We start from the raw sequence: 26,364 nt of genomic DNA on the forward strand, positions 1-26,364 counted from the left end.
TCAATTACTCACGTCACAAAAGGTGTGGTAGTTTTTTTTTTTTTTTTGAAAAACTCTTACCAATTCCAAAACTAGGTTTCAGAAGTGGAGCATCGGAGTATTTTTTCTTGTCATATTACAGACAATTCATCATAATGAATGAATACTTCTTAGTTTAAAATGTGTCAATAAGCCGGAATTATCTCTCTGATCAATCTTTCAAGGAAAGGAAAGGATGAAACAGAATAATATTTTTTTTGAACTTGGATCGACCTAGTTGCTTTTAAGAGATAATTAAAAATAAATTATGGTGCCGCCTGTTTTGATCAATTTCGGCCTTCACAGTCATTTTTTTTTTCTATGCTGCAGCGTGTCCTCTCTCTTTATAAACCTCCAATGAGTCATTATGAGAATTAAAAAACGTTCCATAGTCGAACAGTTGTAGTCGATGCTTATTACGATGAACCCTCTTAATACGAGCTCTATTTTTTATTTATTTTTTAACGTTTTAGCAATCAAGGTTTATTTTAATCTCACTTAGCCACAGATTGACGCTTCTCATTCTATCTCTTTTGTGATTGGGAGAAAGCGAACCATGTGATTCATCCTTACTAATATCATAAATGTGAAAGTGACTTTGTTTGTTTGTTACTCAACCGATCATCATGAAATTTTGTAGACACGTTGTCATGGTTGCCGGGGTGAACATAGGGTACTTTTCATTTTGAAAAAAAGTGCATGATTTTTATTCTAGTTTTAAAGAAAATCATAAATTTGCGAATATGTGATTGAAAAAAAGTTATATTTGTTCGATTTTTTGCATCATGTTAAAGCCCTTGAAGAACTGCACGAGGTGATCTTTACTAGTTATGTTCCGAATATCCGTATCCGCGGATATTGGAGAGAAAATAAAGATCCGTATCCGTTACTTTTTTCGGTGGATCTTTTCAATTCTAAATTCTTAAATATTTGAATCAAGGACTCTTAAATTTCGTTTAAATCATCTTTTGGGCGCTTCTCGAAAAAATGTCCCGTGCATAACGCTAAGTTTTTTTCCCCCCAGCTAACCAAAGCCTTTAAAAAATAATGCTGTTGGAGAATAATACATGCTTTAATATACTATCAATGCATAACAGTTAATCCCATATTTAATTAATACTTACTTGAAGAAAAATAAAAAACTTAGCGTTACGCACGGGACATTTTTTCGAGAATCGCCCTCTTATTCCCTATTTAAATTTTAACGCTTTATTTCACAAGTCAATTTATACCCCCCCCCCCCCCCCCCCCCCCCCCGTCACAAAAAGGAAGGCGTAATAAGTTTTAAAAGTGTGTATCTGTGGCATCGAGCTCCTAAACAGATGAACAGATTTTAATAGTTCTTTTTTCGTTCAAAAGTTGACTTGATCGAAAGTGTTCTTAGCTTGGCCTCGTTTCTGTTGAGCTTTAATTACCGGGGATATTAATTAAAAACCGACTTAACGTTGTTCACAATTATGGTATTAAAAACTTACCCGTACGTTAAAAATATTGGCCCTAATTGAAAGAACGAAATTTTCTGCGTTTGATATTTATTCTGAACCTTCAATTTATATAAAGTAGGAGCTATAATCTTGTCAAGTAAATTTTAAATGCAATTCTAAGCCGTTATAGATTTCATAGTCGGAAGAAAAGGAGAAAGAGCTCAATGATTTAAAATTTCTATTTGCTGTCAGTTCGTATTTGTTAACAATGTGTTGTGCTGATCCGCGAAATTCATCTTAATATGAGGTTTTTCCCTATGGGACATTTTTTTTAAAAATTTAATATAGGTTTTTAATTGATATGGGGTTTATGTTATTCTTCATTTTAATTTTCCTCGGCATCCTTCAAAACAAAAGTGAGACTAAATTCTCTATTTACTATTTGCAAAGGTGTTCCCGGCTCTGTTATTTCGTCGGTCGGAGTAATTTGGGTGGAATGGGTCAGCGTTGCATTTATGTTGAAATAAAATGCAAAAAATAAATTCTAGCCTGTCCAGTAGCAGCTTTACACTCTTGTTCCTGTATCCTACGTCTACCGAGCAAGCTAGAAATAATTTTTCACATTCTGTTTAAGCATTAATGCAGTGCTGACCCATTCTTTCCAACTCTCCCTCAATTTTAACGGAAATTTCTTTAAAGAATAAATCATAATCTTGATATATTTTTGCCGTAGATGACATTTTTTGAAGAAACAGTGCCATTACTCTGACGGGAATACCTCCCGTAACGAATTTTACACTTGTATAGTTAGTTGAATTAAGAGATCCGCGCGTATCCGTGTATCTTGACACAAATGATCCGGCTCCGTATCCGCGGATCTCCCTTTCTAATGATCTGGCACGTCACTAATCTTTACCCAAAGTTCGAGAGATAATTGGAACTCCCCTAATTCGTCATTTTAAGTTGATTTAATAATCCAAAACGAGGCTTATCTTGATTTTTGTGTGTTTGTGTGTGTTGTATATTGTGAAGTGTTTTCGCCAAGACTGGAAGAAGTATTTTCATATTATCAGTATATATATATATAAAACCAGGCTTACCTTGAGTTTTTCGCCAACAATGTAGTCATTTTGAAGCCAAAATGAACTGTTTTGCTTAAAATAAGTGCATTAATATTTTCTTTTTAAATTTAAGAGTCTAGTACGAGCTATTTTTTGGCTCTAATTCGTTACCCTGTGTGCATTAGATGTAATATAATTTAGTACTGAATCGCAACCATTTTGAAAATTATAAATCGCCAACAAAAATGAAAAATGAATTGCGTAGGTTTGTCTTGCTCTAGATTAATAATGACTGATTGGAATTTCTTTAATTGACCAGAACAGGTTTGCCGTTTCAACGTTTTAACAAAGGGAAGGTCTTCAACGTATATTAAACTTTTTTTTTTTTTTAAAGTATAGTATATCAGCATCTTTTGCTTCTTGGCCCTTACGAATTACTCGGCTAACCCTGGGGGGTATGAGTGTGTGGGTAGTTGTGTGTATGAGTGTTTGTGTGTGTGTGGGGGGTGTGTATGTGTGTTTGTGTCTGCGTGCAGGCATGAGTGTGTGGGTAGTTGTGTGTAGGTGTATGTATGTATGTGTGTGTGTATGTGCTTGAGTGTGTGTAGGTGTATGTATGTGTGTGTGTATGTGCTTGAGTGTGTGTAGGTGTATGTATGCGTATGTGTTTGTGTGTGTATGTGTTTGTGTGTGTGTGTGTGTGTTTGTGTGTGTGTTTGTGTATGTGTGTGTAGACGTATGTGTTTGTTTTTGTGTGTGTGTGTACGTGCGTGTATGTATGCGTGTAAGTGTAGGATATGGACGCAACCTGGGGACGGTTTTCGCAAGAGGAGCAGCATCGTGAGGCTGGTCGACGCGACGGTGGTGCTGGAAGAGGATGCTGGCGGGAAAATGAAATGATAGCACATCAAAACAGTCAAATGAAAGCAATAAGCAATCGTGATTGCTAAAAAAAAATGGAAAATGGTAAAGATTTTTCAAGCTTTTGATGGGTTCCAAAAAAGGACAAGCTTAACTAGAGTTTTGTGGGACTAATGTTTTTATTCTAATGGCAACACTGGAGAATTCTGTTCTTATTTTAAAGAGCGTTTTTTTTTTTTCATTTATTTTTTAAATCTATTAGAACTTTTCTGGTGAAGATTTCCTGAACTATTCCTGATGGAAATTTTCGAGGGAGATCATTGTTGTTTGAGAAGGCTGTCATTATTCTAATGGGGATTATAGGGAACGTTTTCTTTTCCACATGTATAGTTTTATGTACTATTGTCCTCATTTAGATGGGAATTTTCAAAAGATAGGAAATGGTTCAACTTGGGTCCCATTACTTTGTTTGACCATATTTGGTTTTTAGAAAAAAAGTTATGGTCAAAAAACAGTGAATTGCATTCAATTTCCCTGTTAAATGATTAAATATAAAACCCATTGTTACAAAAGTTTGGTGCCATACAACAGTGATATTAACAGTAATTGTAGTGAAAATTTTGAATGAAGGCTTCTGAAGCAAGCATCAAGTTTCATCAGTGTCATTGCTCTATAGTGGGGGTAAACCAAACCTGGAAGCGAGATAATGCAGTGATTAAGATCTGCTTAGGCCTTCCCAATGCTACCAGGTTAGGTTTGCCTCAACTATAGTAGTATTTTTTTCGTTATCATCTATGCCAATAGCAGATTATCTGGGATAAGTAAGGAGATTCAGGATTGTATCACAAGCAACTTGTATGCCTATGCTGTGATACGTAAATTATAGGGAAAACGTAATATTTAAATGGTTATAATTAAATTAGCACACAAATGAATCCTAGAGAGGAACAAAGATACATTTTTAGTGCCAATTGCTTAATAAAGTTTAAGGCGTATTTATAAGTTTTTTTTTAGTATGGAGCATTTTTATGAAAAAGAAAGTGAAGTTTCGTTGTGGTAACTTCTTACTATTTCTGAAATACATTTAAACTAAAAAGAATAAAATAAAATAATTTTGAAAAAAAAAAAAGAATCGACTTTAAAATTGTTCTAAAAAGTTAAAAATAATTTTATTCTTTGAACGCCATGGATAAAATCGCCTTTTAAACATAATTTTTGAAGTTGGAGCAAAAACGATAGATAAAATCATTCACAGTCATAAATCAACAACTATAAATTTAACCAGGCTCAGTTTCTTCAATATCACATACATTCAACATTGATGACAGCATATTTGAGTAAAGATATAAATGTTTCTTTCCTCACTTTGGGATGATTTTCTGAAAATAATGTGAACAAATCATGGTTGCACTAGTTTTTACTTTTGGTTTTTGCGCCAACTTCAAAAATTATATTTAAAAGTTTTATCGATTGTGTTCAAAGAATTAAATTATTTTTAACTTTTTAGAGCAATTTTGAAGACGGTTCTATTTTTTTCCAAAATTATTATATATTTTTTAAAATAAGTATTTGAACTCAGCCTATGTTGCCCTGAATCGATTGACAAAATCTATATCAACGAGAGCGAAGCCGAGGTTAAAAGTTAGTTGAAAATACAAATGTGAAGTATCGGCGCATACAACTCAAAAAATTATCTGCAAGTGTTTAAAAAAATATTCAGTGTTCAGGTAAAATTCTCAGTAATGCAATACTTATTGTTCTTTCAGTCATGTTGTATCCATGAAAGCAAGAGATTAATTTCATTAATTTATCTACAGATTTTCAAGATAACCATTGTTTAATGTAGATATTAATTTAAAAATTTTGAGCGATGTGGTACATATTTGCAGCAAATGTGTCTGCACGCGGCAAATGTATCCTTGCACGTCCTGCGCGTGTGCGTCTATATATTATCTAGTGATGTGCCGGATCGTTAAAAACGTTGATCTACGGATCCGGATCCTTGGGCTCCAGATCCAATGTACAGATACGGAGCTCAAAATTTTTTTATCCAATTCAAATATCCAAATGTAAAATTTTTTTCCAAATTGTAAAGGTGCCGAGAACACCTTTACAACTTGCCCTTATCAACGAAATAACCGGACCGAGAACACTTTTACAAACATTATAGATAATTTAATCTTAGTTTTTTTTCAAGAATGCAGAGAAAAACCAAAATGAAGAATAACATAAACCCCAAATCAATAACAAAAAATAATATTAAATTAAAAAAAAAAAGTCACAGAGATTCGACCTCAGATTAAGATGAATTTTGCGAGTCAGAACACACAATGTTAACAAATATGAACTCACAGCAGATAAAAATTTTAAATTTTGGAATTTTCTTCTAATCCCCCAACTATTAAATCGCTAACAATCACGCATATGAAGACTTAGAATTGCATTTAAATTTACTTAACAAGATTATAGCTCATACTGTGTATAACTTGAAAATTCCAAACAAATTAAACGCAGAAAACTTCGTTCTTTCAATTAGTGCCAATATTTTTAGTATACGGGTAAGTTTTCTCTACTATAAGTGTGAAAAACGTTAATTCTGTTTTTAATCAATATCTTTGGTAGTTCTGCAAAGACGAGGCCAAGTTAAGAACACTTTCGATCAAGTCACCCTTTGAAAGAAAATAGAACTATCAAAATCGGTTCATCTGTTTATGAGCTAAGATGCTACAAATAGACACACAGATACACACTTTTAAAACTTACTACCCTTTCCTGTTTGCGACGGGGGGGGGGGGTATAAATTGGATTCGGAAATGATACCTTATAATTCAAACAGCGAATAAAAGATAATTTAAACGAAATTTAAAAGTGTTTTATTCAAATACTAGTCGTACCCGCACGGCTTTGCCCGTAGTAGAAAAGTAAAAGGTCTTTTGGTTCGCCTGTATATTTACAAATAATGTATGGTGAATTTTTCGCCAATTGGCTTGCCCATGTTACGGTTCCACGTTATGATAACTTGGTAATTTACTCGTCCATCTTATGATACTTTTACTCTGGGGAAAATGTTCTTAAAATTGGAACAAAAAAGGAACAAAATCGAATTTTCGAAAAATCGCTTCGAGGTGCACACCCCCATGCTACAAACTAACTTTGTGCCAAATTTCATGAAAGTCGGCCGAACGGTCTAGGCGCTATGCGTGTCACAGAAATCCAGACAGACAGATATCCGGACAAACTTTCAGCTTTATTATTAGTAAAGATTTAAGAATTTGAGAATAGAAAAGAACCGTTTAAGTTCCGTCAAAAAGTAACGGATATTAATACAGGTCTTTATTTTCTCTCAGATATCTACGGATGTCCGGCAAATCACTAATTATCTAGCTATACATTGAGATATATGTGTTAAATTTATTTGTTTTTGCAGACGATCATTTTATCGCATTTTGTTTGAATCATTTATTTTTTCTTCATTAATTGATATCTTTCGCTGACGTCAATTAAATGAGCGCTTTGTTTAAGCATACATTTTATAAAATTCAAATGAAAACATCTGTGCGTATTTCGAAGTGTAAATAAAAGCTGTTATTGTTTTTGTCTTTTCTAAACGTTATTTTCTAATGAGGTTTTTGAGATATTCTAACATATATTATTTTATTTGTTTTAGAGTGTTAAAAATTCACTGACATAATGCAAAGCTGTAAGAATAATAGGTCTGATTTTTTATTTAATTTGAATTGAGACTTCATGTTTCTTTTGATGGTGGTTAAATGTTATTCTTGTCCTCTCGCTCGTAAATGTGGCTCATGAAGTAGTTCAAATTTTTGTACATTGTTTTGTATTTCAGTGTTATGGGTTTTGTTACTTACGTTTTTAAGCCTTGTGTGATAGTTTGTGGTGAGCGAGGAGTATGTATTTCTTGTTCAATTTAAAGAGAGAGAGAGAGAAAACGAAAGCAAGGGATAAAATAAAAAAGTATATTTAACAAATAATTATTATAATTTTTGTAAAAATAGATTACATTCGGAATTTTAGAGAAATACAGAAGCAGTAAATACAAAACAACTATAGATCGGTTCATGAAAATATTTTTTCCCTTTCTTCTTTTCTTTGTAACATTTTGAAGGAATCAAAAAGTTATTGCAAGCAACAAATAATAATAAATAAAATGCGCATAATAAATATTGTGCTGCAGTTCTAAAACGTTTATAAGCAATTTTAACTGGAATATTATTTAAAAAAAAGTGGGTTGTCTTTATTAAAAAGAGCAAAGCACTTAAGCCAGAGCGGAGAGTTCAAAAGATAATGCAAACCGCTTAAGCCCTTTTCAAATAAATAAATAAATAAATAAAATTAAAAAAAAAAGTCATTATTTATTTTAGAAATTGAAAACATGTCTCTTCAAATTTGAGTCTTTCAATGAAGAACACAGAGGCAAAAAGACATAAATGTAATTAAAAGAACGAACCTTAAAAAAAAAAGAAAGAAAGAATGATGCACGCTGTGACTGAAACTGCAGGTAGTTACATTAATAACTCAATTTTCTATTAACACACAGGGATTTCACCGAAGGTGGCATGAAAGTTACCTGAGTTATGACCTGAGTCGTTTTTGCTTCTCGCCACTTGAGGTACTTGGAGGCAAAGAGATGTAAGTGATAAAATTGAAAATTTGGAGATTACTACTGCAAACGATATGAGAAATACCCATCTCTTTTGCGGAAAGAGTTATTAGCGGTAGGTGCTGGCTGCAGTGCTGTATCAGTTGGAAAAACAATCATAATAATGTACTCGTTCCCATATGACCCCGAACTTTGCTCGCGTTTTAATCAAACCCTTTCTTTTGTTGCACAACTTTGAAGCTAATTACATTTGTTCATGAAAACATTAAAGCGTAATGATAAAAATGATTCAGTGTTTAATTTATTTCTTATTTTTTCGTTCGCTATCATTGATCGTTTGTGGGGAATAATACCCTTGTTAGCGGATTGTTAAATTACAATAAATGCAAGTTCGAAAGAATGATGGATTTGCTGTCATTTTTTTCCCTTTGTATTTTAGGCTACGACAGATGCACTACTCATGCTCCAATTAAAGAAGCGGGAAATAGATTCTACAAGTTGTTTGCGAATTGGGAAAAAAGAACATTCCGCTCAAGGACACAGCTTCCCTTTTTTTGCCTACTTAGTTTTTCTTATTTGTTTATTTATTTTGTATTTTTTACTCGGCAGAACTTTATGAATCTTTAATTCTTATTTCATGTAATCATTTATTCATGCTTTTGCATTCAAATAAGGTTTCAGAAAACTTAGAAATTTGTCAAGGGTTCTCTTACCGTACTTTGAACATAATGTTTGCTAAAAAAAGTTGTCTTGAGAAACGCATAGCTTCACTTTTTTCTGGCGGAGTTCACATTTTCTGTTTTTTATTCGACCGAAACTCGTAATTAAATAACTTCCTCAATATTTTATTTATGCTTTTGCACTTAATAATAATATCTTACAAAAAATAAAAAAACTTTCTTTCTCTCTGCAGTGAGGACCGAAGTGTATTTAGAGCCAGTTTTTATAAGAGTCAACAGGTCAGATACATGCCATTTTTGATTTCGCTAAAAATTTTACAGTGGTTTCTTTGAATGATTTTAGAAGACACATATTTTTTCTTTTCTTCCAAAAAATTTTTGGGGACCTGTAAAAATTCCTAAAGTGGAGCCCGATGTAGAGGTTTTTCCAAACCAGCGTTTTTTAAAATGCGATTTTTTTTGTGTATTAAGCATCAGCTTAAAAAAAATCTTGTGTTTACAATCGATATTTAGTGCCTAAATTGAAAAATATCGTAAATTTTGTGCTTGACCTTCAGTACAACCTTTCAGGGGTCGCCAAACTTTGTCGAAAAAACAAAAAAGTGTCATGTATGAGGATGAGGCCCTCTGGTGCCCTGCATTCACGCTCAATCATGGTTTTGTGCGTGATTTGTTTAAAAATATATATAAATTATTCAATACCCTCATTAGTTGCATGGCTTACCCTCTGAGCTGACAAAAAATGAGTTTTTGTATCGAAAAATGCTAAAAAGTGCAGTTTTCATAAGCTTTTTTCTCAGTGCACCGAGAGTCAGGGTAGAACTGTATGCCTGCATTTCAAACTAGAGTATGTGTATTTTCACAAAAAAGTGGCGGAACTATGGGCAAATTCTTTTCATGGTCACGCACGCTGAGTAACTTAAAGCTAAAGCAAAACTGTGAAGTTCTTTTTTCCGGGATTTTTTTTCAAGCTATCACGAAATGCTTATTGCTCTCACTTGACCACAGTTGATGTTCTTTTGATTTTTGGACCAGGTTCCTGCAGTAAAATATTGCATTTTGTACTGTTTTTATTAATTAAAATATAAATTAAAACATTAAGTCAGTTTTTTCTTATTGTTTTCCACAGTAAAATAAACCGTACCAAATTGTGTCTTCTAGCCAGTTAAAACTGTGTTTGAAGTTATTCAGTGTTTAAAAATTCAAAATCGAGATCATTCTAAAATTCTGATTTTTTTTCACGTTGTTGGGACAGTTTCATACATTTTGATTTCATCTGATGAGTTTACAACCCCTTGGGCTGTTTTCAAACGTTCAGATAAAAATATTTCATTATCAAATCAATTTTTGAACTAGCTCTAGCAGAGTTGCTATTTCGTCCACTTTTTTGTAAAAAGTCTGGGACACCAGAAGAAACTGGACAAAATGGACAAAACTGGACGAAATGGAACAAAATGGACGAAATGAAAAATAAACTGATTATACATACATAAATTTATTGTTATGGTGTAATAATATTAGTATATTATTCTAATACATTTTCTATTACGAATTAATCATTTAATTAAAATAGAATCATTAGCTTTTGAATTTCATAAATCTAAAACAAAAATTAATTACACATTGGTGCAGCTAATTTTAGATCATAATTTACTTAAAAGTAATAAAATTTAACAATGTGAATATGCTATTGGGCATGATTAGACTATTATATACAACAGTAGAAAATAAACTCAATGGGAAAATCAAATGAAATGCTTGGAGACATACATACAAAACAAAGATTTATAAACTAAAAATATTTTATAACTGTTATATTTTTCGAGTTTTTACTGATGTCACCACATAGTAAAATATTTATGTACTCGCATGTTTTATGTATATGTTAAAGTCATGCAAATTAAGAAAAATTACTTTAGTAGGCTTGTGGGTACTTAGAACAGTATACCGGAAGAGACTATAATAGGCAAGAAGGTAGATAGCTTTAAAAGGGCCATTTATCTTCAGTGGGGACTAATAAATTGACTAGGGAACAGCCTAGTCAGAGCCTGTTGCTGATCATCACATTTGTATGCTGATCAGCGCATTTGTATTGCAAGAACAGGTTTCACTTCATGCCAACATTTCTTTTATTAATATCAAGTAGTTTTTCCTTTTCTTTTTCTTTTTTTTTTTTAAATATGATTTTTAATGTTTTGAAACTCCAACCTTTAAAAACTTTTATTTCTACTCTTTATTTTATAATGAATTTATTATGGGCAGTAAACCTCCACATCACAGATAAACATCTCAAAATGTACACCTAATGTGTTTGTTTTTATATGTTATGCTATTACATACGTTATAACTTATTATCACTCATTTGATTTATATACACACTTACATAAACTTCAACTGATCTTGCTTTTTTCATTTTCACTTCAAAATATTTTGCAATCAATTGTTTACATACATATTTATGTATGCTATTTTAATATTAAACTATTACTTGAAAAGTAAGAATCTTTATAATTATTTTTTTTTTTCCAACTTCAAATTTTTAGCAAGAAACTTTCAGTTTACCAAAAAGATGGACAAAATGACATTTTTTCCGGGACGGTTTTTTCCAAGTTTTTCCGGCGGTGTTTTTTCTTGTAATAAATCTATTGAAATACCGACTTAATAAGGTTTTGGATGATGTTTTTAAAAAAAGAGAGCGTTTTATATTTTTTCTTTTAGAACCTGTTGTGAAAAGTTGTGAAAGGCAATCGATAAATTTTTATTCAATTCTCCGAAATGTGTTTATTAACAGCGTTCTGTTTAATTAGCTCAATTTATCAGACCTAATAAAAGTTCCTAGGTTGGAAGATCAAAAAAGAATTGTTTTTTGCAACCAGTAAAAGTAAAGTGTCATTCAAGTTTCCTGCAATGAGCAAATTCAGTCTCAGATCACAATGACAGAACGAATTATACATGATCGTGTCAGAGTTAGCGTTGAAATTAATTTTATTTAATTGTAGCAACAGTAAGTAGATTCTCGCTATTCTTAACACCAATGGGACCGAGCAAAATGAGATGATTTAGGTGTCTCCCTAATTGTGAAGAGTTTAAAAAAATGGGGGGGGGGGGCAGCAAGATGTTGTTGACGAATTGTTTTGGCTCAGCAACCGCATAGTTGTCGAATGTAATCCGCAGTTTCCAAGGTAAAAAATAATAAACACAAGCCATGCGTAACAAGTGAAGAAATATTGTTTAAACTTAATGTTTGACGGAAAAATCCCCCAATAATTGTCATTAAGTATCAATTTGTTGCCAGTGTTCATTATGATCTAAATTTATTAACAGCTCAAAAGTTACAGTATTTAAAGGTTTCGTATGACGCTGTGAAAATAATCCAATCTATTCCAATAAAAGATGCAAATTATTCAATTGCGTGGAACTCAGTGACGAAACTATTTTCCAACATAAGAGAATTAATATGCTACCACATTGAAAGGCTCTTATGGTTCAGCCTTCGGTGGCAAGTGGTTTCCTTTTTACTATTTTGAATTTAGTGGATTCAACTAATGAGTGGGAGATCGTTTGAAATTTTGAAAACAAAACGTAAGTGACTTTTCAGAAAGCTCGATGGTGTTTTTAATTTTGCAAAATCTCCACAGTATACTACTACATTGTGACGGGTGAAGAACCTCCCGAAGTGAGGGATTTAAATATTTTTAAAAATTATGCTTGTTCATTGCAGTCTTCATAAGCATGTGGAAATTACAAGGTAACACATTTTGTTAAATTATCTGGATTGGCAGTAAGCGGGAATAATTTTAATTTGTGAAAATTTTATGATTCCAATGTTTGTGTGATGTTTAAGTGCCCGGAAATTTTAAAGCTGACTGAAGAATTGAGTGCGATTTGATTAAAAGTGTAAGAATATTCGTTTTGTTGCTTTAACTCGTTTTATACGAAAGATTAATCTTTGAAAGTTGTTCCAAATGCCATTCCAAATACCATATTTGAAAAATTAAATACCGAAAATATTTAATTTTTCAACTGTTGCTGAATCAGGCCAGGTATAATAAAAGTGCTGAAAAAAGGGCGTTGACTTTCGTTTTAGTATAAATGTATTGCACATAGAGATAATAGCTTATATTTACTATTAATTTTTTTTCAATATTACTGTTTTGTATTCTCGAATTTAAAAGCATTTTTGAACAAGTAAAGAGAAAAAGCTTTTCAAAACGCACCAAATATATGCTTGCTTGAGACTTGCTTGCTGCCTTGAAATAAATTTGTTAAATTAATTAATAATTATTTTCTTCATTGATTTTTTTGGCAGCAATTATAAAGCGGAAATATGAGAACTTTATAATTACTTTTATTTTTCAGTTTCTGGCAACAATAAAAAACCGGAAGCAAAACGCAGGGATTATGACGGAGAAAGAAAACTGAGAAATTGCCATTAATAATAATAAATATGATATAAAAATTTTTAAAGTATTTTACTACAATTCCGTACGTAACGTCGCAACTCGCAATACGTTTGCAGTTGTTATAAGCGCAGACATCGAAAAGATGTTTCGACAAAACATCATTTAACTGTATCAATTATATGCGTCATTATGTTTCACTGTTTTTTTTTCATAATGATTTAGGTAACAACATTGAATAAATTTGCTTACATTTTTAATTGGCTTGACAGCCGATCATTTTCTTTCATTATCCTGATTATTAATGAATCATGAGAAATTAATGAAGTTACTACAGTTTGATAATCACCGTTTAATAATAAATAAATATGAAATTACAGCATAAAGTAAAAAGTTGGAATTTGTTTCTTGGCACAAATCAAAGGTCATTTATCTATGGTCAATAACTCAAATTCAAGTGTTAATTTTCAAATGGGAATCGGAAAGATCTTTAAAAATGAGTGGCATATTCGAAGTACAATGGAGATATATCTAATTATTAAACTTAGGAACATTTAGGCATTTCAATCCCCTTTAAGCTTCACACTTACGAGGTTTATGGGATTCTAGTTCAATCTTTAAACTTCTAATTTAGGAAGAACAATGAGAATTCCGTTTTAAAGTATTGGAAAGTTTCATTTCTCTGATTACAAATAGAAGCCTGCTTAAATTCTAAACCTTTGTGTTCATTAAGGTCTAATTTCGATAATCTAACGAAATTATTTCTAGGTCATTTTATGATTGAAAAACCAATCATCGCTGTTCTTTACAATGAATTTTTAAAAAATCCAGAATCTTGGTTAAATTAACACTATAGCTAATATTTCATCATTTCTGGGTTCTGGGAACGATGGAGTACCCAGTATATGTTTTGTTTACTTTAACGTCCCGGCTGTTGTCAAGATGACCCAAACACTAAAGTTAATTAATTACTTATATTAGTAAAAACCAAGTAAAACGAGTTGTTTTTTCGTTGGAAGGAGCAAAAGATTTCAAAACCCATCCTAGTGATTAGGGCCGTCCAAGAGACGATGGCGCCTGGGGCGAATCTGATTAAGAAATACTTCAAAAAACAGTAAGATGAATATCGGCCTTCTTTTAAAGCCAACTCTCGCTAACAACACTAGTGGGCGCATAATGGAAAAGTACTGAAAACTTTCATGTCTAAATTGTTCATCATAACAGATTTTAGTTATTGCACTTGTTATCTTAGCGTGTCAAAAAAGACAGGATCTAAGGAAAATACTTTATAAAAATGTAAAAAAGAGAACTAAATTGTTGTGCAGCAAATGCTTGGTTTACGGGGCCCTCTCATATCTTGGCGATCGCTCCGCTCGCCCCTCTCTTCGGACTGCCCTGCTAGAGCTGATGATCGTGTTCGTGTAGTGACTCCCAAAAGTGCTTGTGGTGAACTGAAGCGACCAATTGCTTGTCAATTAATCATTAAAAGCTTTTGATGTATTAAGACCTGGAGAATGACCAGTCTTGAATAATTGGGTGAATTAATTATATGATTGCGTCAGAGTTTGGCCTTGAAATTAATTTATTTTATCGTCTGCGCTACATCTCTACTATTAATTTATGTGCATCAGTCGGTGTGTTCGTGCGTTAACCCAATCTCCTTCGAACTCGCAATGCTTACCAGGTCAACACTGGCACAGTTGAGATGCAGGGAAAGCCAATGCGCCCTGTCTCACCGCTCTAAACCTTAAAGGGTCGGACATCCAGGGCTAAAAATCATTGAAATCAATCCCCCCCCCCCGCCACAGGCGGCATTGAGCCACTGCAGGTGGTTAACGGGAGTTAACGAGCGAAGCCCTCTAGTTTTTCTTTTAATCATCTGCGTCATGTTAGTACTCCTAACGTTACAATGGTATCAGTAGCATAGAAAATTAGTTATGATATCAATTGTTCTTCTTTAGAGGTAGTTAACTGTTTATAAAATCACTAATTTTAATTATTGATCAATTTTAGAAATACAATTAATGCAATGTGCTCGTGCTCTTTGACCAGTGGGCAAACTTGATTCTGCATAATGCTGTTTGAAGCTTGAAAATACAGGTGAAATTGCTAAAATGTAAACTATAGTTGGGGTAAATCTAATCTGGCTCCATACCTTACTAAATGCATAAAACAGTAATATTTTTTTTTTTGGGGGGGGGGGGGGGGGGTGTGCAATGTAAAGTGCAGTACAGTTCCAGTACTGGAACGTTTCATTTGGCATCGAAGCAGACAATTAGGACTGAGCTGGCACGGCACGCAGGCTCAGATTATCGCACGGATGGGCAGGGTAACCATAGCCCGTGCGTGCCCTGGGCCTTGGAATTTCTAAAGAGCCGATAATTTGGTCGAGCTGTTTTTCAGCTTTCTAGAAAATTTCACTTTTTGAAACCTCAATTTTGAAATGAATGTGCTATAAATTAGGTATATGGGTGGGGTCAAGTGATCCAAAGTTTTTTCCCTCACCTTTTTGTATTCCTTTGAAATTTGGCTCATCAATTGCACCCTTTGAGGTAATCAAAAGTCCAAATTTTTAGATTTTTATGTCTATTATTTTTTTATTTATGACAGTTTGATTTTTCGAAAAACCCTCTTTTTTTCATGGATGCTTGAACATAAAATGAACGATAACTTAGCACCAAATATACATAAAAAGATTTGGTAAAAAGCATTTTAAAGTACATTAGTTGCTGTTTAATGGGATATGCAACATGACTAATTTCAAAAAAAAAAATTAATTTTTAAAATATGAAATTTAAATTTTAAATTTAAAATTTTCAGAAAAGGTATAGTCAATTTTTTTGAAAAAATTCTCAAAAACTTTTGTGTATTTTATCTTTTTTTGTGCAAAGTTTCAAGTTGGGATATCAATGGGGTCATATTTTTATGAATTTTTAAATAAAATTTGACTTATGAAATAATGACATTTTTCAGATTCTAACTAGTTAAATATGGGGTTCTCTTACTGGGGCTGATCTAGTAAGTAGTAATTGATCATGACTATGCTTGAAATGAGCTGACATGAATTTGTAGATTGGTAAGCCCCCCCCCCCCCCCCCCCCGCCACACAACCATTTTTTATCCTTTTTTTTTTCTTTTCAAAACTGTATTACAAAAAAAAAAAAAAAAAAAAACTGGCATGTAAGAGTTATAATCATGATAAATTGGGCGCACGCTGCTAAACATCAGTAGTGACTAAGGATTATAATTGGGGAGTGGGGGGGGGGGGATGTCAAAAAAACTGAAAATCTGAAAAACTTTAACAGACAAATAGAAAAACCCATTTGCAGCTTTTTTTTCTTTCGGAAAGTGGGATGGTAGGAGGGAGGGGGAGGGGGCAATCTGGAATGAAGCTTAACAACATGGAAGGTTATGCTCAAACTAGCAAAACTTGTTTGATCTATAACTGCTTTTAATATATGTATAAATAGATCTCGCTGCATTGCTCTCCTTTACAACTGAAATTAAAAAGAAAACTAGCATTAAAGAAAAAAACAGCTGCACTCCAAATGCTGTAGAAAGACAGTTTTATGCGGACAGACATATGATCTGATACTTATATTTATTTTTAGTTCAGTGTGAAAAGAATGAAACAACACGGGGGGAAACTCTCCTAGAATGAAACAACACGGGGAGAAACACTCCTATTTTGCTATGATCTTGGGGCAAACTATTTCTTCCCTCCCCCCAAAAATGAAAGTTGGTGCATGGGTAGGGGATGAAATGAATCATAACTCCTTATCAGATAGCGAATTAATCGAGTACACTTTGTGAAGTTCGGATTGAAAAAGAAACACTTGGTCTGAAAAAAAAAAAGCATCAGGTGAGGCGACATACTAGTACAGTGTTAATCGTAGGTGTGAGTGGATGGGGGGGGGGGGGGGAATGTACTTTGTCTTGCTTAAAAGAAGAAAATTTATCAACTTTTAATAAGTTTACTATTCATTTTGTTTTATTCATTCATTTATTTATTTTTTATATTTTGAAAAGTTTTGAAAAAAAAAATAAAAGTGTTGGTGGGGGGGGGGGGGGGCTTTTTCTTGCTTTAAAGTAGAACATTTATCAACTTTTAATAAGTTTACTATTCATTTTGGTTTTTTATTTATTAATTTATTTTTTTTACATTTTGAAACGTTTTGAAAAAAAAAAAATGATTAAAAGTGGGGGGGGGGGGGGGGCTTACCAATCTAAAAATTCATGGCAGCTCATTTCAAGCATAGTCATGATCGATTACTACTTACTAGACCATCCCCAATAAGAGAACCTCATATTTAACTAGTTAGAATTTGAAAAATCTCATTATTTCATAAGTCAAATTTTATTTAAAAATTCATAAAAATATGCTCTTTCTGAGATCCCAACTTGAAACTTTGCACAAATGAAAATAAAATACACAAAAAATTTTGAGAATTTTCTCAAAAAAATTCATTATACCTTTTCTGAAAAATTAAATAATAAAAGATAAATTTCATTTTTTAAAAAATAAAATTTTTTTGAAATTAGTCATGTTGCATATCCTATTAAACAGCAACTAATGTACTTTAAAGTGCTTTTTACCAAATCTTTCTATCTATATTTGGTGCTGAGTTATCGTCCATTTTATATTCAAGCATCCATGAAAAAAAGAGGGTTTTTCGAAAAATCAAAGTGTCATATATAAAAAAATAATAGAGATAAACATCTAAAAATTTGGACTTTTGATTACCTCGAAGGATACAATCGATGAGCCAAATTTCAAAGAAATACAAAAGGGTAAGGGAAAAAATTTCCGAAATTTTGGATCACTTGACATGGAATCACCCACATGTCTTATGATTAATGGGATTAATTTGGTTATTAGTTAATTTTTCATAATAACAGAGTACTAATAATAACCATTATGACGTTGACCATGACGAATGTACAATGTTAATCCATCATTCAATGGAGGCAAGAACTATGTGCCATGGACATGAAAACTTGCAACCCTGACTGCAAGAATATGGTTTGCTTCCGTATTTGCCGTTGGTATGACCCTAACATGAAAAATGAAAAAAATACATATTGTAGAATGCATTTCAATTCAACAAGTGGTGTAACTTGTCGGATTTTTTTTTTAAAATTTAACATATGTCAAAAATCTTTAAAAAAAAGATATAAGTTTTATGTTTTTTACTTCCTTTTACAAAAAAGGAAGTATTGTATTCGCGAAAAAATTTTCACTCAAAAATCGCCCTTAATTTCCATTTTGCTCACCCCCAAATGAATGTTGAGTTTTTTTTTCGATTCGACCACATGCGGAAAAGTGCCTAAGAATGTATAGACACGCGAAATATCCATTTTGACCATCACCGAGGTAATTACAACGACTTTTCTCGTGACGTCTGTATGTATGTGCGTATGTGCGTATGTGCGTATGTATCTCGCATAACTCAAAAATGGTATGTCCTAGAAAGTTGAAATTTGGTACATAGACTCGTAGTGGGGTCTAGTTGTGCACCTCCTATTTTGGTTGCATTCGGGTGTTTCTAAAGGGGTCTTTTGCACCTTTTTGGGGGGGAAATCATTGTTAATTTCGATGCAAACTCAAGTGGTGTTATAATTTGGCGGTCACTTGGCGATATATCGCCAGTCTTTTGGTTGCCAAGTTTTGTCGCCAACTTGGCGAAAAATTTGGCGATTTTTTTTTTTAAAATCTGCTTTCAATGTGGCCATTGCTAGTGATATTTAAAGAGTTAGAGAGAGAATCCCATTAAAATTGCAATAATAGGGAAATAGCATTAAATTGGTGTAAAAGGAAGTCATGTGATGCACACATCAGCTCGTTTTTTTTTTGATCCCCCCCCTAACACACACAAAAAAAAAAAAAAAATCCTCGGCCGAGATACAGCCGCCAAAGATGGCGGTCCCTGCCATGATTTCTCACTTAGAATTTTCGTCAAAAATCTTCAAAGTACATTATCACAGGAGCGGCAGAACATATTTTGTTGCGGTTTGTTTTATTTAAAAGGATATTTTTTCTTGTTTATACAAAATGCAACATTTTGAAATATGTGCTTTAGTTTTTTTCCACAATCTTTTAAAAACAAAAAGTTTAAAATAATTTTTTTTGATTTTTCTCAAGAATGCCAATTTTAAAAATTTTCATTTTTTTTTTTTACAGTTTATCAATACCATTAGCACGACGTTCCATGAAAATGAGAACTTCCACTTTTTCGTTTAAGAGATTTTAGAGGTATTTGAAAAAATGAGGGTTTTGAAGGAACTCTTAACGTAATGGCAGAACTGAATACTCAAAAACATTTTTCGCAACAAGTGGCCAGAAAACACTTTAAGTTATGTAGCGAAATTTTCATTTTTTAGTCTCCACTTTATCCAGGAGTTATATTTTTTATGAAAACAAGAACGCAGTTTCCAGCCGATTCACTGCATTTCCCCACGCAAACCTTTCAGCGTAGCTTCAAAAGAATCGTTAAGCGCAATGCCATCTTGTTCTCACTAAATTCAATATCCTGATTAAAATGGCGACTCAAAGTGAAAATGTCGTTATATGGGACTGAATTAAAAGTGGTTTTTGACCACTTGCTGCGAAAAAAAATTTGAATTTTCAAGTCTACCTTTACGAAGGAGTTCATTAAAAAAAACCCTCATTTTTCAAATGCCTCTAAAATCTGTTCAACAAAAAAGTGGAAGCTCTCCTTTTCAGGGAACGCAGTGCTCAGTAGTACTAATAAACTGTAAAAAAAAGTGAAAATTTTTGAAATGGGCATTTTTAAGAAAAATCAAAAAACTTATTTTAAACTTTTATTTTTAAAAAAGACTGGAAAAAAAATAAAGTACATATTTTTATATGTTGCATATTTTTTAAACAAGAAAATAGATCTTTTTAAATAAAAAAAACCGCAACAAAATATATCCTACCGTTCTTGAGTGTACTTTAAAGATTTTGACAAAAATCCCAAGTGAGAAACCATGACATACCGCCATTTTTGGCGACCTGTATCTCTGCTCAGGAATTTTTTTGGGTTAAAAAAAAACGTATTTCTTAATTTTTTTTATGAATTTTAACATATGTTAAATTCAAAAAAATCCGAGACCGTCAAGTTACGCCCCTTGGTGAATTGACATGGATTCTAACCATATTTATTTCGGTATGCGTCAAGTATACAATGAAACCTGTCTATAACGATATTTTCCTTGGTCCATGCAAATGGCAGCATAAAATAATCAAACTTTCTATTACGATAACCTGTCAAAACAATAATTTTTTAGGTCCCAACAGTATCGTTGTAGACAGGTTTTACTGTATTTTGTTAGTGTTTATTTATTTACGTATGTATGTGTGTGTGCATAGAAATTCTAAACAAGGAAATTTGTTTCTGCAAAACTTTTTTAAATAGACTCAATACCTATAGGCTGTAGAAATTGCCGTCGAAAGTCTTGGTAAACGTGTTGCCAATATTATAACCACAGTTATTACCTGCCAATTTATGGTGAATAAAAATACCCAGAGTTTGTCAATATATAGATCAGTCGATATATATACGAGGCGTATTTTTAAAGTAAGTTCCGTTTTGATATAAAAAAAGAACGAGTACAGATAGAGCAAAGAAATTTATTGCACAAAAATCTACCATCCTTACGCTATTTTTTGACATTGCTCCCGTGATTTTCCAAACATTTGTCATAGCGTGGTACAGGTTTTTGTACACCTATTCATAGAAAATTGCCGCCTGTGTAGTCAGCCATGGGATAACATGTTCTCTGAGCTCATTATTGCTGTTGTGCCACAGACCACCTTGGAAAGTCTTTAGATGCCGAAACAAATGAAAGATGCTGCGAGCGAGGTGAGGGCAGACCAGAGGATGTTTAAAAACGCCCCAGACAAAGCCCTGTAAGAGTCCTCATGGTTGACTAAACGGGCGGTAAGTTTGTACGAATAGGTATGCAAAAACCTGTACCACGCTATGACAAATGCTTGGAAAATCACGGGAGCAATGTCGAAAAATAGCGTAAGGGTGGTAGATTTTTGTGCACTAAATTACTTAGCTCTATCTGTACTCGTTCCTTTTTTATATAAAAACGGAACTTACTTTAAAAACACGCCTCATATATCATGATGTTATATCACGATATACGTATATCGGATATTTATTATGAAAATATAATGACGTTTTGATATTTTCGATATTTATTTTTTCAAGTATGGTATTTTCAATATAAAAATTATATTAATCACAGTAATATTGTTCATTTATTATTAAAAAAAAAAAAATGCGTACTATATTTTTATGATGTATTTATACATCATTAAGTATTATAATATTCATTTTTTGTTTTATATTCATAAAATTATTAGTAATGTAACAATTTTAATTCATATTAAAAGTGCCTAATTGAATATTACTCCTTGGTCAGAAAAAAAGAAAATCTTGTTACTTCACCAAATAATGCATATTTCTTATTTCTAAATCATGTAACTGCAAAAGTAGCTAAGAGAAGAAAAATGATTAAAGCAGCTAATGCTTAATAACTCCATTAAAATTGATTAAAATGGTAAACAAAATATTAGATATAAATAATGAAAGAAACCTTAATCTTGTCTATATATTGAAGTTACAATATAATAAAATAAAGAATGATTTGAGGATAGGGAGGAGGGGGTGGATTTACTATTTTGAAGACTTAAGTTTGTACTGATTGAAAATATCGGATAAAAATCAAAGTTTCCGATATATATCAAAATATCGGATATTTTCGAAAATATCATATTTCCGAACCCTGGCAGTACCGTATCAATGCAATCTTTTGCACGAAGCACGGTACTCTAAAATGCAAATTAAAAGCAAAGCAGGAGAACTCATCCATAAACTTTTACTGAGATTGAGAAAAGGCAAAACTAATCAGCATAAACAGAGGGACTCTCAATGTACGAAGGAACTTTTATGGCAGTATAAAAAAAAATAATGAATCCGAAATTGCGTTCAAAAGCGGCATCACCTGCTCAAATCAAATGGAGGCTCTCAAAAGAAAACAAATGGCGTAATGGCTCATTTTGAAGATAGTGGAATTTGCAGGAATCTTCTAAGTGTTTACGATTATTTAACGATAGTAAAACCAACTGCATTGGAATCAAAACTCGTTTTCAGCGAGCACTATTTGTTGGCACAAAAATCCGTTCTCATCTGTGAATGATGATTCATTACTGATGCTTCTTGTGATGTGAGGGCATACTTTTTGCAAAATAATATTTTCAGCTAGTTTTAAAATTATTTTATAGCAGTGGCGTACATAGCAGGGTGACACCCGGGGCGGTGATTTTTGGTGTAAATAGTTTTAATGTTCTATGAAAATATGAAATTCATGCAATTTTCAGAAACAACTGCATTTGTGTTATAATGAAATTTTCAGTGGGGCTAATGTCCTAAAGACAAACAAAAACTGTGAGACTAACTTGATCTGTGATAAAACCAGCTAAGTGTGACAAAAGCATGCCCTGCCTAGACGCATATGTGCAGACCGTCAAGAGGTCAAAAAAGTAAGGGGTGTATGAAATTGATGGCTCCTTAATTATTTCAAATACAGGGAAAGATAGTGGATTTCAGTTGTTTAGTAATGTGAACCTAACCCTGAGTCACTCCATGATGTGGGATGGGAAAGTTTTTCAAATTTGTAGTCTTAAAATTGCATTTTAACTTCATATTTTTCAAAAACGTGCAATTCCACTTCGGATGTGACCTCCAAGACGGGTGACACCCGGGGCGGACCCCCCCCCCCCCCAACGTAGCAACGACACTGTTTAAAGTACACATACTTTATATTGAATTTGCAACAACACTAAGTAAATCTGAAATTTATTCTAAAAGCTGCGCAGAAAATATTTCACTTTAATTTTTAAAAGTAAAAAAATAAAAGCTTTATTTAGAACTTTTTGCAGCCAATCGCGCAGAATTTCGACAGTTGGAACAGCACAATTAAAAAATCTTTCAGGATTGGAATCCGCACTGGATTCAGAGCTCAAGATTCTGCGCTACAATCCCATTCTTACAGCACCACACACTCAGTAGTTTTCACAACGATTCATAAAACACTTCTCCATTTATATTTCATATCAATTTTCAGATAAATTGTCATTATAATTGTGACCAAAGAGATTCCCTGTGACACCACCCGGCATGGTTTTGCAAAACATTCTTTTCTTTAACCTACAGTCATTGTTTTGAAAGCCGATTTAATTTTAACTCGTTTTAGGTCGCAAATGGATGGAGCAGGGCCAACTCGGGGAAAGAAAAAGTAGAAAGTGAGACAGATATGAACACGCACTGACACCTGTTTGTTTTCGCGTTAAAAAAGGTTCAACACTTGCCAAATGTTTATCTATGTTAACGACTCAAAAAATATATATCTTTTTCCCCCGCAAGTTTCTCCTTTAGCACTCAAATACCGTACATGTTAAATCTGAAAAATTCAAAGTAATAAATTGTGTCTATTCAATCAATGTCAACTTAGTAACGGTGCAACAAATTAGCAACTTTGCAAAGGTGTTGTGGGGATAATCAACGCAATAAGTTGAAAAGCGCAAAAAGTTGACATTTTACTACAATGCCACCTAAATTAAATTTAAGTGATATGCTTTTGTATTAAATTGGTTTAACATGACATTATCGAAGCTTTTTTTAGAGAAGTAATGCTCAAAATCATGAGCGCCCCCGATAGGAGGTCACTGTGATCTCCCAAAAGTTTTCTTATTCGGCGATTTTTGTCTGACGATTCGGCAAAATCATCATCATTCTTCAAAATTTGGAGCTCTAATCGGCAAATATATCATTTGGCGAAATTTGATGTTCCATTTGGCAAAATGATCATCATTTGGCAAAATTTGGAGCTCCATTTGGCAAATTGAGAATGTCCGGGCCGCCCAAAAATTTAAGTTGGGGACACCTCTGCCTCAAATTGTAATGATATTCTAATTTTTAAAACTATCAGTTTCAATTTTAATTATATTCAAAATTAATATAGTAGTTATATTTCAGTTGACTAATAAAAATTTAAACAATAACTGAAATTTATCAAGCCTTTTTTCAAACAAAAAAAAAAAAAAAAATCCGATTCAAACAGAAAAATTTTAATTTAAAGTTTAAAAATAGCGATCGTTTTGAATTTTTAAAAAACAATTATGACTTTTTACACCCTGGATGCTACAACTTTTGTGTACATGAAATTATGTTATGTAAACAGATATTATTATAATGTGCAGTTTGTTACACATTTCTGTCTGATAGCGATTATAGAGTTTTAAATTTCCTCTTTTTCTAGGAAAACAACATTGTCTGTCATGAGAAATGTTTTTCCATGTTCTGATAGAGACATTGCAATGCAAAGTTATCAACTGAGCTATTAGATGAAAATTTACAATCAAAGTAACCACTGTAAGTATTTATTTTTTAAAAACATTTTATATCATGTATAATGAAACTATCTTGATGGTGTGTAAAATAGGAATATCTATTGAATTCTTATTGACAATTAAACAGTGCAAGTAATATTCCGATACTTCAAATGGTAGTAAGTTAAAATTTATCGAGATTTATTTTTGTAGTTTCTAAATATGATTAGGGAGTCCCGTCACAAATCACTTTTACGAGCCCCCTCCATATTGTTTACTATATACCTATATTTTACCCCTCATTTTAAAAATATCGGGCTCCCTTCAGGGGGGCTCGGGCCGACAGGTGTCCCCCCCCCTGTGCACGCCCCTGAATCTGGTTTGTTTGTGGACTGCAAATGCTAGATAAAATATCTTTATACATGTGAATGAACTCTTACGTTCCATAAAATAAAAATGTTTCATGCTTTTGCCGCCTTTTGTAAATTCTTCCTCGTTCTTCCGAATTTAACGAAGTTTTTTGCGCACTGTTCTCTTAGTATTGCGAGTGAACTTTTGGTCGTGGGCAAAATTTTTTACTGAGTTAAAAATTGATTTTTACGTTAAAAAAGAAGGCTTTTCAATGAAAAACAGGACTTGAGTAAAACCGTCTTAATGGATAACCCAGTCTATGCTTTAAATTGAATGATTAATGATGTAGTTATTATCCATAACTACACGATGTCTGAATTATAAACACAAACTCTTATGTTTGTCTTTATAATTCATCTGTACACACCTAAAATTCAAGCACCGTAGTTTTTGTACTTCTGATGAACTATTTTCGGCTTCTTTCCCGTTTAAATTATTGAAAAAAGAGCGAGAGAGAGAAGGCTTAATGTGTATCGTAAAAAGTATCAAAGCCCATAAAAAAAAAACAATTAAACAAATATTTGGGGGGGGGGGGGCGAAATTGGAGAAATGTTTTGTTAGTCACCCCAATAACCTTTGAGGGCGTAGTCTGATTTGAACCTTTTTTTTTCGTTTGTAAGATCCGGTTCAGGACTCCTCATCCCAATGTTTTAGTGTTTAATTTAAACAGTTTTTCACGTGTTTGCAATAGTTTTGTCAAACTGTGCTTAGTTAGTATTCATTTTAATTTTTACTGTTGCTGCACATTGTTAACCGTTTGTTTCTTACATCCCCTCCGCCCCCCCCCCCCCCCGATTACTTTTCATTTTATTTATCTTATAAAACTCGGCTTGAATTAATTGTAGATCCAGATTAACAAGATTGAAACTGCTCAGAGTTCCACATTAAAAAAAATATGTTTCAGGGGAAGCTCTTAGCGTTTTCGGTAGAAAATCTTGATGAACAAAATGATCTGCATAGTGAAAAAGTACGATGTCTCTCTCCCGAGAAATAAAATGATTAAATAAAAATGTTCGGGCATTTTTTTAAATAGATTTTTTTTATTAACGTACATGAAGGAAAAAAGGTTAGTTATACCTGACAGATTTAAAGCGAGGAGATGCAAAAGCTCAGCTCGCTAAGATTATTTCGCGTGCTTCCAATTACCCCTCTCTCCCTAGAAAAGAGAGAGAAAGCTCTTCTGTCCCCATTTTCCCCTCCCCTGCTGATTATTGCGTAACTGAAAGTAGCAGGTGGTAACATTATGCGTTCAATTGTTACCTCTCATAACTCATATTAGTCTCTCAGAAATGCTTATGATTCTTGGAACTAAAGAGGGTAGGTAGATGGGAGTTAATGCACCCCGTGAACTTGTAGCTCATTTTTCAGATCAAACGTGAGATGAAATTATCTTACGCATTTTTTATTCCATTATTGTCCTTGCGGTTCCCAACACAATTGGAATAGAATCAAGGTAACAATAACCTGAGTTATCGCATACCCTT

The 26,364-nt window shown here is 32.9% G+C and overlaps 1 protein-coding gene across 1 annotated transcript in view; it reads left to right on the top strand.

Annotated features, from left to right (window-relative positions):
* The window catches only part of LOC129224763 (hypoxia-inducible factor 1-alpha-like), a 389,541-nt gene that overhangs the window by 62,978 nt on the left and 300,199 nt on the right, over positions 1-26,364 (top strand). Inside the window, exon 2 of the mRNA XM_054859311.1 lies at positions 24,400-24,512. The gene's annotated coding sequence lies outside the window, so the exon portion shown is untranslated. The remainder of the gene's footprint in view (positions 1-24,399; positions 24,513-26,364) is intronic.

Source organism: Uloborus diversus, chromosome 6, assembly GCF_026930045.1.
Source record: "Uloborus diversus isolate 005 chromosome 6, Udiv.v.3.1, whole genome shotgun sequence".
Lineage (NCBI taxonomy): Eukaryota > Metazoa > Arthropoda > Arachnida > Araneae > Uloboridae > Uloborus > Uloborus diversus.